Below are 16391 nucleotides of genomic sequence, written 5' to 3' on the forward strand. Positions count from 1 at the left end.
CATGCGGCACTTGCAAGTGTTTGAAAAAACAAAATACTACTGTATTAAAACCCAGGTCTGCTGCTTAGTGAGTGTGTTGGTACCACTTTACCATAAGGAAGTAAGAAGGCCTTGTCACCAGTCTACTGCTGCTTAGTGTCACAACTTCTCCTGCTCCTCCCCTCCGGCATATGACATCGCCAGAATACTAACCACCGGTCCTGGGGTTCATCATTACGTGCACCTGTTAATTATTATAATTCACACCTGGACTTCATTACCTTCATCATTTCCTCCCCTTTACGTTTTCTCACCAGTTGGTATTGTTCTTGTTTACCAGCGTGTAGCCTTATGGAATTGTCTCATTACTGGTTTTGTTGTTTTATTAAACCTTTCACCTGCACCTGCTTCCCGACTCACAGCTCGGTTATTACACATGGTTAATAATCAAAACCGTCCAATCCTAAAAGCCAAGTCTTTAATTGTGACCAGGCCTTAATGTGCCTAGATAGCAGACACACTGGTGTTGCTCTGTCCTAGTGTCACGTTGTCCATTCTCTGTTCTTGCCTTTTCAGTAACCATGCTGAAGTCCTCTCTCTCACACACACACCCAAACTCACACACACACCCAAACTCCCACACATCAGGCCACATGAACAGGCCACACGAACAATCCCACTCATTAGCATTTATTTGTCTTTGAATAACCGTCCCTCCTCTCTCTCACTACTCTCTCTCTATCTGCACTCTATATCTCTTCTCTATATCTCTTTTTCTCTTCCTCTGTCTCTGCCTTCTCTTTCTCCTATGTCTCCCCTTTTCTCTCCCTCTCCCTCCCCTCCCTTTTCTGAAGAGATTTTTCATTCTGAGTGGTAGGTGTGTTTAATTGTGCACAGCGGTAGAGGTCTGCCTCCCAAATGACACCCTATAATAAAGTGCACTACTTTTGACCAGGGCACATAGGGCTCTGTTAAAAAGTAGTGCAATATACAGGGAATAGGGTGCCATTTTGAACACAATGGTAGAGGTTATCAGTTCCCTGGCAGAGAGAGGCTGTGTAATAATCCAACAGCACAGGGGCCACTTAGGGGACAGGGCACTTGTTTGTTTGGGAATGGGGGAGGGGTGAAGGAGAGGGGACGAGGGGTGATGGATATAAGGGGTGTTGGTCGCTATGTGTTTAGGTGAATACAATATAAGATAGGCAATAGGTAATAGGTTGTTGCTCACGTAGATAGGGTTTGGCACCAGGTAAGCCTGAGGCCCCTAGTTTTAATGCTACTCATTTACATCACGTCACTCTCTGACACGTCCAGGGGATGCACACATGCTCGTACACACACGCATATACACACACACAGCGTTGCGCGCTAATAGTGTTTCAACTGGTGACATCACTCGACCTGAGACCTTGAAGTTGTTGTTTCCTTTGCTCTGCAAGGGTCGTGGCTTTTGTGGAGCAATAGGAACCCTTGTGGCTCAGTTGGTAGAGCATGGTGCTTGCAACGCAAGGGTTGTGGGTGCGATTCCCACAGGGGGACTAGTATGAAGATGTATGCACTAACTACTGTAAGTCCCTCTGGATACGAGCATCTGATAAATGACTAAAATGTAAACGTAGCGATACTTTGTTGTTGTTGTGTTCAATGAGTCCCTGTTTTGAGCCCAGGTTAGGGCGAGGAGAGGGAAGGAAGGAAGGAACACTGTGCTACATTGATGCTGTTGACCCGGATTACTCAGTTGGGCTCTGCCCGGTTGCTGTGGAGAAAGAGGAGGTCAAAGGGGGTGAGCGTAACCAGTGTGAAATGGCTAGCTAGTTAGCAGTGTGTGCTAGTAGTGTATAAATTGGTGACAAGCCTTGCTCTGAGTCCTTGAAGCAAGGGTCGTGGCTAACGATGCTTTGTGGTAGGCAGTTGTTGATGTGTTCAGCGGGTCCCTGATTTCAAGTCAAGGTTGGGGTGAGGAGAGGGATGGAAGCAAGACTGTTACACAAACACACACACACAGACAGAAACAGTAATGCCAAAGTTCTAAAATATTATCTCGCTAATAGCTGTTTTTCCACTCTGTGAAGGCCTTGGACAATGTTTTCACATGTTGAGCTTAAATTTCACATGTGAAATCATATTTTCACGTTTATTACATTTAGAGTTCACATGTTAACACCACCTTTTCCCATGTGAGGAGAATAGCATGTTTTCAACTCATGTGAATTGCAGTTTCACATGTGAAGTTACAAGTTCACATGCGAAAAACAATAACGTGCAAATCACATTTGCAGTTTCACATGTAAGAACATTTGAAAATCTAACTCTCACATGTGGAATTGCAATTTTCACTTTTCATTGTGAAAGACATTCACATGTGGAACTGGGGGCGAAATAATATTCTTCTCCTCACAATGTTCCACATGTGGAATTGCAAATGATGTAATGCCATTTTGTATAAAAGTTACTTAGCCTACCTGAGTATAATAATTCAAATAATAATTTCTTATTTCTTAGCCATCCACCCCATTATGTAGTCATCCATGGTGTATGCATGTATGCTTAGTGCTACCACTCGGGAGATTGTTACTGCTGCAGATGCTCAACCTTCTCTTCTTCCTACATTGGTCAGCGACCGTTGGAAAAAGCTCAGTGAAAAGAGCAGAGAAGTTAGCTCTCTGTGTCTCCTTATTTTATATCCTGGTTTTTTTTCTCCCATTAACCCTTGTTTAGTCTTAACATTCTGCATACACCCCTTGTCCTAAGGGTAAAACACGACCCGCCTTCACTAAACCCCTAAAATAAAGCATCTTAATTGACTTTTTAACCGCAAATCTAATTTGCATGAAGAAACAACCTGTCGTTCATCACAAACTTTGTGAATATCTGGATTTTTCCTCTTTACAATGCAGAAGGACTGCATTTAATCAGTGGACACCACTCGTTTTTATTACAACACACCTGTCATCATTGTTTTATTTACTAAAGTAGAGGTTTATAATTATTATTGCTAAAGGTACTGCATAGGTGTAAACATATATTTTTTGCAAGAGATAGCACTTGTGTAGCCTAAGAAAGTAGCATAAATATGCAAAAAGTAGTTTTGAACACATTTTTATTGAAGGGAACAATAATAGTCTTGAACTTTTTTGGCAACATAGTGATATGTTCTTATATGCTGTACAATGAGGAATTCAACTACAAAATACTAGTCTTGACCCATTTTCTTAACCACTGCCCCCACCCACAAGATGTATAAACAACAACAATAAATAACAAGAAAATAAGATAACAGATTTTTTTTTTTTACTTGAAGAACATAATCAACTCTAATTAGCACATATAGGACAGTATGCAAGTGTGTGTGCATGGACTTTGCAGATGTATTTCTCATATGTGCAGCACATAGTATTTATCTTACAGTCCTTCTTTGGGGGCAGAATTGGTATCTCCTCCCCTTGCCTGCCCCAGCTGCAGCCTCAGGTGATCAGGACAAGATTCAGCCCCCTGAACAGCTTTCACATGCGCTGCAGAGGCTGCTATGCAGGGGAGGCGCTTCCTTCTTTGGATCTGTGGGGTTACAAGTGCCTTTCCCAGCTGCTCCAGGAACACCCTCCTCTTGTTTCGCTTATCAGGCATCCAGGTAGGGTTGATCTTGTTCCATATCACGAAGGCATTGTATGAGGACACATCAATGATGTTATGGAAGATGACCAGGGGCCAGCGGGCAGTCATCCTCCTGCAGCTGTAAGTTCCAATCACCTTGTCCAGGTTGCCCATGCCTCCTTTGTTGTGGTTGTAGTCCAAGATGATGGCTGGTTTCCTGTCCTCACGATCACTGATCTCAGCCATTTTGTGCAGTGTGCTCAGGAGGACCACATTCTTGTTCCTCTTTGGGAGGTAAGAAACTAGAGTGGTGGTGGGGGTGAAGGCAAACATTGATGAGAAGGCCTCTCTCCCCCTTGTTGCGAGGAGTGCAGGGGGGAGCTCAGGCTTGTTCTTTATAACTGTGCCAACCATGGTGATCTTCCTCTTCAGGAGCTGCTGGCTGAGTTCAATCAGTAGCACACAATCTCAATTTCTTATTGTGTGTTTTTGTGGTGTGCAAATTATTGTATAACTGCCGGGTCAAAAATGACCCTAAGACAATATTTGTACACTAGTGGTGTACAGCTTTCATGGAAATATAAACAAAGGCATGGTTTAACTTTTTCTAATGTTGGAGTCACTCTAGGAAAGTCATCATATTTCAAGTTGAAAAAATATAATTTAGAGTGTTTTCTCTGCTTTACTCAAAGCCAGTGGCAAGTCATTAGTAAAAATTGAAAGAATTAAGAGGCTGCCCTGGGGAACTCCTGATTCTACCTGGATTTTGATGGAGAGGCTTCTATTAAAGAACACCCTCTGTGTTCTGTTAGACAGGTAACTCAATCCGTAACATAAGCCATAACACACACATTTTTTCCCCCAGCAACAGTAGTTGGCAATATCAATAGGTTTTGTGATGAATGAGCCATCTGATTCAATTAATGAGGGAGCGGAGTGTGCATTTTTGCCCAAAATCTCATTGAAGGTGCTCCAAAGCTTTTTACTATCATTCTTTGTCATTTATCTTTGTTTCATAGAGTAGTTTTTTAGTCACATGATTTCTCAATTTGCATTACGTTTGTCAATCGGTTGTACAGCCAGACCTATTTGCCATTTATTTTGCCACATCCCTCTCACCCATGCAGTTTTTCAAAGCCTCATCGATCCACAGGGATATAACTTCTATGGGCTAGGTGGGACGCTTGCGTCCCACCTACTCAACAGCCAGTGTAATCCATTGGCTCGTTATTCAAATACCTTAGAAATGCTATTCCTTCAATTTCTCAAACATATGACTATTTTACACCATTTTAACCTGTTGGGGGTAGGGGGCAGTATTGACACGGCCGGATAAAAAACGTACCCGATTTAATCTGGTTACTACTCCTGCCCAGTACAACGAAAGCAAAACATTAGATTATGTCAGCAGAGTACCCAGCCAGAAATAATCAGACACCCATTTTTCAAGCTAGCATATAATGTCACATAAACCCAAACCACAGCTAAATGCAGCACTAACCTTTGATGATCTTCATCAGATGACAACCCTAGGACATTATGTTATACAATACATGCATGTTTTGTTCAATCAAGTTCATATTTATATCAAAAACCAGCTTTTTACATTAGCATGTGACTAGCATGTGACTAGCATTCCCACCGAACACTGCCGGTGAATTTACTAAATTACTCACGATAAACGTTCACAAAAAGCATACAATTATTTTAAGAATTATAGATACAGAACTCCTCTATGCACTTGATATGTCCGATTTTAAAACAGCTTTTCGGTGAAAGCACATTTTGCAATATTCTCAGTAGATAGCCCGGCATCACAGGGCTAGTTATTTAGACACCCAGCAAGTTTAGCACTCACCAAAGTCAGATTTACTATAAGAAAAATGTTATTACCTTTGCTGTCTTTGTCAGAATGCACTCCCAGGACTTCTACTTCAATAACAAATGTTGGTTTGGTTCAAAATAATGCATAGTTATATCCAAACAGCGGCGTTTTGTTCGTGCGTTCAAGACACTATCCGAAAGGGTAAATAAGGGTGACGAGCATGGCGCAATTTGTGACAAAAAAAATCTAAATATTCCATTACCGTACTTCGAAGCATGTCAACCGCTGTTTAAAATCAATTTTTATGCCATTTTTCTCATAAAAAAGCGATAATATTCCGACCGGGAATCTGCGTTTAGGTAAACAGACTAAAGAAAATAAAGCATGGGGTCGACTCGGGCACGCGCCTAAGCCCATAGTACTCTGATCGGCCACTTGCCAAAAGCGATAATGTGTTTCAGCCAGAGGCTGCCTCGATATCGTTCAGCTTTTTCCCGGGCTCTGAGAGCCTATGGGAGCCGTACGAAGTGTCACGTTAGAGCAAAGATCCTCAGTCTTCAATAAAAAGAGCCAAGATGAAACACAACTTGTCAGACAGGCCACTTCCTGCATGGAATCTTCTCAGGTTTTGGCCTGCCATTTGAGTTCTGTTATACTCACAGACACCATTCAAACAGTTTTAGAAACTTTAGGGTGTTTTCTATCCAAAGCCAATAATTATATGCATATTCTAGTTACTGGGCAGGAGTAGTAACCAGATTAAATCGGGTACGTTTTTTATCCGGCCGTGTCAATACTGCCCCCTAGCCCTAACAGGTTAACTTCCTCCAATCATCCATGCAGGAATGTGTTGATCAACGATTCCGGGTTCCAGGCACTCTCAGCTGCCAACGTGCAGAAATCCACCGCATAGTATGCCACACTGCAGGAGTCTTGTTGAAGCTGGAGTAACTTCCGGGCAGCCTCTCTCCCGGACAATGGAGAATCAAAAACCTTCTTCACCTCCGCTACAAACTCCTCCAGACTGAAACATATGGCTGACCGTTGTTCCCACACGGCCGTAGCCCAGGCAAAAGCCCTCCCGCACATCAGCGTGATGAGGTACACTATCTTCAAGCGGTCTGAGGGGAAGCAGGAGGGATGCAGCTCGATGATGAGAGAACAATGGGCGAGAAATGCCCGACAGGTACCCGACTCTCCAGCGAAGCGTTCCGGGGGAGGTAAGTGGGGTTCTCGGGAAACTGGGGTGTTACTGAGCGGCTGAGAGGTTACCGTCGTGGTAGGCAGCCTGACAGACAACCCGTGGAATTGCTCCAGCAATGTGTTCAACGTGCAGTCATGGCATTTGGCCAAGGTCTGGAACCCCTCCATAAGACCATGAAGCAACTCCTCATGCCTTCCAATGGTGGCTCCTTGGGAGGAGACTGCATTGCGGAGCTGGTCCATCTGCTGGGTCCGTCATGGCCAGTTCGTACTGTCAAGGCTCAGGAGAAGACCCAGATGCAGACAGTTTTGAAGTAACAAAATGTTACTACAAAAACAGGGGGGCAGGCAAATGACAGGTCAAGGGCAGGCGGAGGTCAGTAATCCAGAGCAGATTCCGAAAGGTACAGATTGACAGGTAGGCTCAGGGTCAAGGCAGGTAGTGGTCAGTAATCTAGGGTGGAGTGACAAGGTACAAAATGACAGGCAGGCTCAGCCTCAGGGTCAGGGCAGGCAGAATGGTCAAAACTGGGAAAACTAGAAAAGAGGAACTAGAGAAAGACAGGAGCACAGGAAAAACTCAAGTAGGCTTGACAAAACAAAACGCACTGGCAACAGACAAACAGAGAACACAGGTATAAATACACTGGGGATAATGGGGAAGATGGGTGACACCTGGAGGGAGGTGAAGACAAGCACAAAGACCAGTGAAAGAGATCAGGTTGTGACACAGAATGTGAATGTCATCTGTTACTAGCAAATTATTAATTTGATGAACCTTGTTTCTTTAGCTACATATGTTAACGTGGGCTATTTTTAACACTTTTCTAGGATTCTTGATTGTTTTTCTTGCTTTTAGCTTAGCAGAGGTAGACATAATCGGGTTATTTATGTTAGTGCAGGGTGAGCTGCACACAGTGGACTTCCAGCTAGGGTACACCACCTCAGTGCTAACAGTATAACTCTGGTTCATGGGCATATGATTACTGCATACAACAGCTGTAGGATCAGCAGAGGCATTCAGGGCAGTAAAAGGGACATACATTAAGTTACTTACATTGTGTCTTCCAACGCCCCTGGATAATGTACAATTGCTGACAACTCAGCGAAACAATGGTAGGGATTAAATGAGCTGGGCATGGGTCATTGATAAGTAATTGTCTCAATGTAGCCTTATCATTCTACCAAATGAATTGGGTGGATCCCATCCTCCTTATAATACCAGGTTTGTTTTTGAGCTTTGTATCAAAATTGTCAATAAATGTTACACCCACAGTGCTGCAATAGTTTCGTAGCCAGTTATGGAGGGCTAAAAGTTTGCTGAACGTTCAATGCCACGATTTAGGAAGGGCAGAGGGCCAGATATTATGGGGCGTTTGTTGGTGTCAAGTGTCAGTCAGGTCAAGACACTGGAGAGCATGCAGATGAGCTTCCCTGAGATGTCCCTGAGAAATTCTTTGGTTGTGCAAACCCAGTTTCATCAGCTGTCCAGGTGGCTGGTCTCAGATGCTCCTGCAGGTGAAGAGGGTGCTGGGCTGGCGTGGTTTCACGCGGTCTGCTGTATTGAGACCAGTTAGATGTACTGTCAAATTATCTAAAACGACACTGGAGGCAGCTTATGGTAGAGAAATCAACATTCAATTCTCTGTCAACATCTCTGGTGGAGTAATCACTGTTCTGATGTCCAGAAGCTCTTTTCGGCCACAAGAAACGGTAGCAGCAACATTATGTACAAAATAAATGACAAACAATGCGAAAAAACAAACAATATAGCACGGTTGGTTAATAAGAGCCCATAAAAAAGCAGCCATCCCCTCCGGCGCCATTATCAAGAAATCACAGCAAATCCTGCGATTTAACTCGACTAAATATTTTTACTCTTGACAGCCCTATTTTAAATTGAACAGTCTATTGTCTGAGATTAAGATGAATTGATAATAAATATACATTGGAAGAGAAACCCAGTGTTGGCCCTAATGGTCAAGTCATTGGCTTCTCCTGTGGTGAGACCTGGGTTCTTATCCTGCTGATTACAAAAGCACACCTGAAACTACTTGCCATGTGTGCGCCATCCCGTGCATGTTGGTTTTGTCCAGATGTGACAATGGCACGCATGTTACAATATCAAAACCAACTGTGAACCAACTATATTAATTTGGGGGCATGTCAAAACACACATGAAACATTCATGGACATTTACTTGTGTCTGTAGCGTCCAAACAGTTTGGGCTAGTACCACTCTGTGGAAACGTGAGACTCTCACGAACACATACAGTTGAAGTCGGATGTTTTACATACATTTAGGTTGGAGTCATTAAAACTTATTTTTCAACCACTCCACAAATGTCTTGTTAACAATCTATAGTTTTGGCAAGTCGGTTAGGACATCTACTTTCTGCATGACACAAGTAATTTTTCCAACAATTGTTTACAGACAGATTATTACACTTATAATTCACTGTATCACAATTCCAGTGGGTCAGAAGTTTACACACACTAAGTTGACTGTGCCTTTAAAAAGCGTGGAAAATTCCAGAAAATGATGTCATGGCTTTAGAAGCTTCTGATAGGCTAATTGACATCATTTGAGTCAATTGGAGGTGACCTGTGGATGTATTTCAAGGCCTACCTTCAAACTCAGTGACTCTTTGCTTGACATCATGGGAAAATCAAAAGATATCAGCCAAGACCTCCACAAGTCTGGTTCATCCTTGGGAGCAATTTCCAAACGCCTGAAGGTACCGCGTTCATCTGTACAAACAATAGTACGCACGTTTAAACACCATGGGACCACGCAGCCGTCATACCGCTCAGGAAGGAGACACGTTCTGTCTCCTAGAGATGAACGTACTTTGTTGCGAAAAGTGCAAATCAATCCCAGAACAACAGCAAAGGACCTTGTGAAGATGCTGGATGAAACAGGTACAAAAGTATCTATATCCACAGTAAAACGAGTCCTATATTGACATAACCTGAAAGGTCGCTCAGCAAGGAAGAAGCCACTGCTCCAAAACCACCATAAAAAACCCAGACTATGGTTTTCAACTGCACATGGAGACAAAGATCATATTTTTTGGAGAAATGTCCTCTAGTCTGATGAAACAAAAGTAGAACAGTTTGGCCATAATGACCATTGTTATGTTTGGAGGAAAAAGGGGGAGGCTTGCAAGCCAAAGAACACCATCCCAACCGTGAAGCACGGGGGTGGCAGCATCATGTTGTGGGGGTGCTTTGCTGCAGGAGGGATTGGTGCACTTCACAAAATAGATGGAATCATGAGGAAACTAAATTATGTGGATATAGTGAAGCAACATCCCAAGACATCAGTCAGGACGTTAAAGCTTGGTCGCCAATGGGTCTTCCAAATGGACAATGAGTCCAAGCATACTTCCAAAGTTGTGGCAAAATGGCTTGACATCAAAGTCAAGGTATTGGAGTGGCCATCACAAAGCCCTGACCTCAATCCCATAGACAATTTGTGGGCAGAACAGAAAAAGCGTGTGTGAGCAAGGAGGCCTACAAACCTGACTCAGTTACACAGCTCTGTCAGGAGGAATGGGCGAAAATTCACCCAATTTATTGTGGGAAGCTTGTGGAAGGCTACCCGAAATGTTTGACCCAAGTTAAACAATTTAAAAGCAATGCTACCAAATACTAACTGAGTGTATGTAAACTTCTGACCCACTGGGAATGTGATGAAAGAAATAAAAGCTGAAATAAATCATTCTCTCCACTATTATTCTGACATTTCACATTCTTAAAATAAAGTGGTGATCCTGACTGACCTAAAACAGGGAAGTTTTACTAGGATTAAATGTCAGGAATTGTGAAAAACTGAGTTTAAATGTATTTGTAGGTAAACTTCCGACTTCAACTGTAGATGTCAGTTGGTTTTCTCTAGGATACCCTCAGGCCTCACAAGACTCGTCTGAAGGTCCCCCGGTACCATTTAAAAACATGTATGGAAGTACTGTATATATGGAGCCTGTTTAGTGTCAAAAATAAGGGGTTAAAGACATGTCAAAATGTGAAAATCTGTGTGAAACTTCACAGTTGTCCGAAAACCACGACAACAAAAAATGTGTATGTGACACTATTTAGATGTGATTTATTCAAACGTGTGCATAACCACATTTATTGTTTTCACATGATTTTTTATGTCTGTGTGTGTGTACGCACGCGGCGTGTGTGTACGCATGTTTTTGTGTTTGTGTTTAAGATTGTGTTGATAAGTGATTTTGAGGTGTCAATCATTCTGTGGTGGAGAAGTCCCATGGGTCCAAAGCATTTAAGCAGTTACAGGGAATGAAGATGCTTATTGTATATCTCTCTCTCTTTCTGTCTCTCCTCTCTCTTCCTTTCTCTCTCTTTCTGCCTCTCTCTCTCGCTCGCTCTCTCCCTCCATCTCTCTCTCTTTCTCTCTGCTTTCCCTTTACTCTGTCGCCTGAAGGCACAGTACACGCCACTGCAAATGATCAATAAGCCAGCACACTAAAACTTTCAATCCGAGGTAAATATCATCCCCCCTCCCACCCCTCCTGTGTGAATTTGGCGCAGGCTGCGTATATTATGAGTGGAGCTGTAATGAGATTGTTCCACAGCCATCAGAGGGGGCAATGAGTGAGGCGGTGACATGATATGGAAGTGTACAGAGAGGGTATGGATTTTTCCTCCATGGCGGTAGGAAGGGGCTGGCTCTAAGCCCTGGTTCCTCTCCTAGTCTGTTGCTGATCATGTGTGACATGATTTAAGCCCTACGCCCACGGCAACAGGCAGACTCCACAAGTAAAACCAAAGATGTAAAAAAAAAAAAAAAGACCTTTTTTGTGCCTCTGCTGAGCTGTCTGTCTTAACTCAAAACCACTCAACCAAAACGTTCCTGTATCTCTTTTTCTCTCTTTTCCTTTCACCTTCATTCTCTGTCACTCATCTGTACTTTTGTCCATGGAAAAAAGTCATTCTATCTCTTTGGCAAGGAAACCTGGAAGGGTATTTTTTTAAATGATGGTGGTGATTTTCTCAAGCTGTGGTTATGATCACCAAATCACAGCTTGAATCTGTGGTCAGAAAACATGAAAACAGCACAAATGTAGTTCACTATAACATGAAGAAATGGTCTACCAAATGTATGCAGGGTTGGGGAGGAATACCAGTGAATATCCTGGTGGTCATTGTCCCAGCCAGACAAGCAGGCAGACAGGCAGCACAGAGAGAGCAGTGGCATTATTGTAACAGTTATTGTCACAGCCAGTCAGTTAGTGGTTGTGGATGTGGTTGAGTCATCATTCAGGGACTGCGGCTGTACAGGAAGCAACGCAGCAACCAACCCCAGGAATCACATGATGGATGGCTTACTCTCTGTCCAGGAAGAGTGTGTGTGTGGGGGAGCTCCTCTTCCTTTAGCTCCAATCACTACTGGGGAAAACACTTTGTTAGGCCTCACCTGACCCCCTACATACCACTCCGCCCTTCCACCCCAATCCCTCCCTTCTTCAACCTACACACAGATAGAGGGAGGAGAGAGACAGTTTTGAAGGTCACCCACAATCTTTCTATTCATCCTGTCTCCTCTGACTGTTCTGCTGCTCTTTTCATGATTCCTTTACTTTCTTCTCTCTCTTCATTATTTATTACTCTCTTTTCTCAGCCCTCATTTGCCGCCCTCTGCCTCTTGACTCCCTACACTCGTTCTTTAGATGTATCTTTCTTCACCTTCTCTATTATTGTCTCATCTCCTTTGTCACTCCTCTCCATTTCCCCCCTCATCCCGCTTTCCCTATTCTCTCTAACTTCTTCCACTGTAAAAAAAAAATTGGGACATGCGGCCTCATTATTTACCTCTCCACTTTCCCACTTTAAGCCTGCTGGTATAAAAAAAAAGAAAGATGAAAAAACACAAAAACAGAATAAAAAAATTCCAGGGGACCACAAATGCTGTCTACTGAACTCCTAGGGAACAACCCCCCCACCGAGCGATGCCCCAGAACGAGCAGATCAAACGCCTCTCTCCCTAACTTCCTTTTTTTCCCTTTCTCTCTTTTTTTCTCCACCCATCCCTCTATTTTGGTTTCCCTCTTTCATGTTAGGGAATAGTGGCTTAAGTGGCTTTATTGGTTTCTGACGGGCCTCTCAAATGAATCCTGTGTAAGTTGGCTGAGAGGGGAAGTAAATTGGTTGGTTCTGGGGGCTGTGGCCCTGGTGGCGACCAATGCTGTGAACTCTTTGATCTGCACCATTGCAGGATTAGACAGCCACACACACGCATGCAGGTACACATGCACGCACACATACACACACCCACACCAACACACACACACATAAAGTGGAGGGGTCATGGGTGGGGAGGGAGATTGAATTGGACGGATGAGTCACACTATTTTCATTCTTGGAACAAGCTTGTTTCGTTACAGTATATTCTGGTTATTGCCTATTATGACATGGGGATTGAGCGAGTGCCCTGAATTATTGATTTTCACATTGGAGGCAAGATTATGAAGAAGAAGATTTGTGAAGCTACACCCCCATCTTGTGGCGGCCATGCATTATAGCACCACAGGTTTGACAGGCTTTTATTGAGAGGTGTGTCCTTAGACTGAAGCAGAAGTCAGTTTACTGTACTACAAACTACAACTCAACCATGTCACAATCATGGAGCTGTTTATCATTTTATTTATCATCTTCTCTGCTCCATTTTTTATCACCAGGCCATCTTAATCATAACAGGGACATCCTTCCACTTCGGTGCCTTTAACGAAGTAAAACTTGGTAAAAAAGTTTGATTTCATAGAATTTTAACATTCTGTCATAAATAGCAAATGTTCAATTTAATAATAAAAAAAATCCAATCCCAAGAGGTTAAATAAATAAAAAATGACTGTAGTAAGTGCCTATTAATTGCCAAATAAAGTTACAGTGTTGACTGTGACAGGAAATGGAACACTGTTGTGTGAAACAGGGAGTAGCAATTGAATGCAAGCTTCACCCCAGGCTGTCTTTTTCTGGGTTACAGGTTTAATGTGTTATGCTCGACCCGCTCAGTTTTCCACCGCAAAACACCAAAATGGCCAAAAAGAGTAAAACCAGTTCACCTGCTTTTACACTATGATTTGACAATTAGATGTCCAATGTTTCTTTTGGAAAAAAAGGAAAGGACTAGTTTCACCATAATAAATGAAAGTTCAGTTTACGTAACAAGGTTAAATATAGAATGAGGGACAGTAGTGAATGAATCATTAATCACATGTCAAAGCAACAAAATAATTAGGGCGTTACAATGATGGTGACATTTTTGGATTGAGTGGGTTGAAATCTTCCTAGAAGTGACACAGGGTTGATGGAGGGACATGTCAAAATGTAGAATTTTGGCACTTCAGCAAGCATTTATTCATATATAAATATCTGATTTACTGAATGTTCCATGTGGTGAATATTAATAGACACTTCATTTAATATAACAGGCTTTTAAAATGCAATATTGGTGCACGATTTCTACTTAAAATATCAAAGGGAGGCAAAAAGCACTCATTTCGTGGAAAGAACCAACAGCTACATGTAGCTCAGTTGGTAGAGCATGGTGTTTGCAACACCAGGGTTGTGGGTTCGATTCCCACGGGGGGCCAGCACAGAAGAAATTGTATGAAATTGTATGAAATGTATGCATTCACTACTGTAAGTTGCTCTGGATAAGAGCGTCTGCTAAAATGACTAAAATATGGTTAGAACTATGATAAATGCCATAAACTGTCATATAATTGTTGGTGTTAGCTTATGACAACTGACTGTATATTTTTATGACCTCTTCTCTACCAGCAGGATCTTAGTTACAGTAGTTTATCTGTGTTTGTATATGATCTTCCTGTCCGGTTTTGCGCCCCCTCGGGTTTGTGCGGTGGAGATCTTCGTGGGCTATAATCAGTCTTGTCTCAGGGTAGTAAGTTAATGGTCTGTTGATATTCTCTCTAGTGGTGTGGGGGCTGTGCTTTGGCAAAGTGGGTGGGGTTATATCCTGCCTGGTTGGTCCTGTCCGGGGGTACCCTCGGACGGGGCCACAGTGTCTGAGGCCTACCTGGCCTGATGATTCCTGGCTGTCCCCGGTCGACCTGGTTGTGCTGCTGCTCCAGTTTTAACTGTTCTGCCTGCGGCTATGGAACCCTGACCTGTTCACTGGACCTGCTGTTTTTCTCTCTCTTTCCCTCTCTCTCTCTCTCCTGCACCTGCTGTCTCGACCTCTGAATGCTCGGCTATGAAAAGCCATCTGACATTTACTCCTGAGGTTCTGACCTGTTGCACACTCTACAACCACTGTGATTATTATTTGACCCTGCTGGTCATCTATGAACATTTGAACATCTTGAAGCGCAATCTGGGCTTAACGGCCATGTACTCTTATCGCCACCCGGAACAGCCAGAAGAGGACTGGCCACCCCTCAGAGCCTGGTTCCTCTTCCTAGGTTTCTGCCTTTCTACTCACCGTGCTTCTACATCTGCATTGCTAGCTGTTTGGGGTTTAAACCTCTTAAGGATTAGCCCTTAAAAAATATAAAATAAATTGCCTAAAATGAAATACCCAAATCTAACTGCCTGTAGGTCAGGCCGTGAAGCAAGGATATGTATATTCTTGGTACCATTTGATAGGAAACACTTTGAAAGGAATGTAGTAGAATATGACACAATAGATCTGGTAAAAGATCATGAAAAGAAGAAAACAACCATTCTTTAGTATTTTTTTGTACCATCATCTTTGAAATGCAAGAGAAAGGCCATCATGTATTATTCCAGCCCAGGTGCAATTTAGATTTTGGCCACTAGATGGTATCAGTGTATGTGCAAAGTTTTAGACTGATCCAATGAACGATTGCATTTCTGTTCAAAACGTTGTATCAAGACTGCCCAAATGTACCTAATTTGTTTATTAACTTTTCATGTTCGAAATTGTGAACTCTCCTCAAACAATAGCATGGTATTCTTTCACTGTAATAGCTACTGTAAACTGGACAGTGCAGTTAGATTAACAACAATTTAAGCTTTCTGACAATATCAGCTATATCTATGTCCTGGGAAATTTTCTTGTTACTTAAACCTCTTACATCTAGATGTTCCGCTAGCGGAACACCTGCTCCAATATCCAATGATAGGTGTGGCGCGAATTACAAATTCCTCAAAAATCCAAAAACGTCAATTTTTCTAACATATGACTATTTTACACCATTTTAAAGACAAGACTCTCCTTTATCTAACCACACTGTCCGATTTCAAAAAGGCTTTACAGCGAAAGCAAAACATTAGATTATGTCAGCAGAGTACCCAGCCAGAAATAATCAGACACCCATTTTTCAAGCTAGCATATAATGTCACAAAAAACAAAACCACAGCTAAATGCAAACCAAAATCATCAAAGGTTAGTGCTAAATTTAGCTGTGGTTTGGGTTTATGTGACATCATATGCTAGCTTGAAAAATGGGTGTCTGATTATTTCTGGCTGGGTACTCTGCTGACATAATCTAATGTTTTGCTTTCGTTGTAAAGCCTTTTTGAAATCGGACGGTGTGGTTAGATTAACGAGAGTCTTGTCTTTAAAATGGTGTAAAATAGTCATGTGTTTGAGAAATTGAAGTAATAGCATTTCTAAGGTATTTGAATATCGCACCACGGGATTCCACTGGTTGTTGAGTAGGTGGGACGATTTCGTCCCACATACCCTAGAGAGGTTATACAATACATGCATGTTTTGTTCAATCAAGTTCATATTTATATCAAAAACCAGTTTTTTACATTAGCATGTGACGTTCAG

Source organism: Salmo salar, chromosome 11, assembly GCF_965601325.2.
Source record: "Salmo salar chromosome 11, fSalSal1, whole genome shotgun sequence".
Classification (NCBI taxonomy): Eukaryota; Metazoa; Chordata; class Actinopteri; order Salmoniformes; family Salmonidae; genus Salmo; species Salmo salar.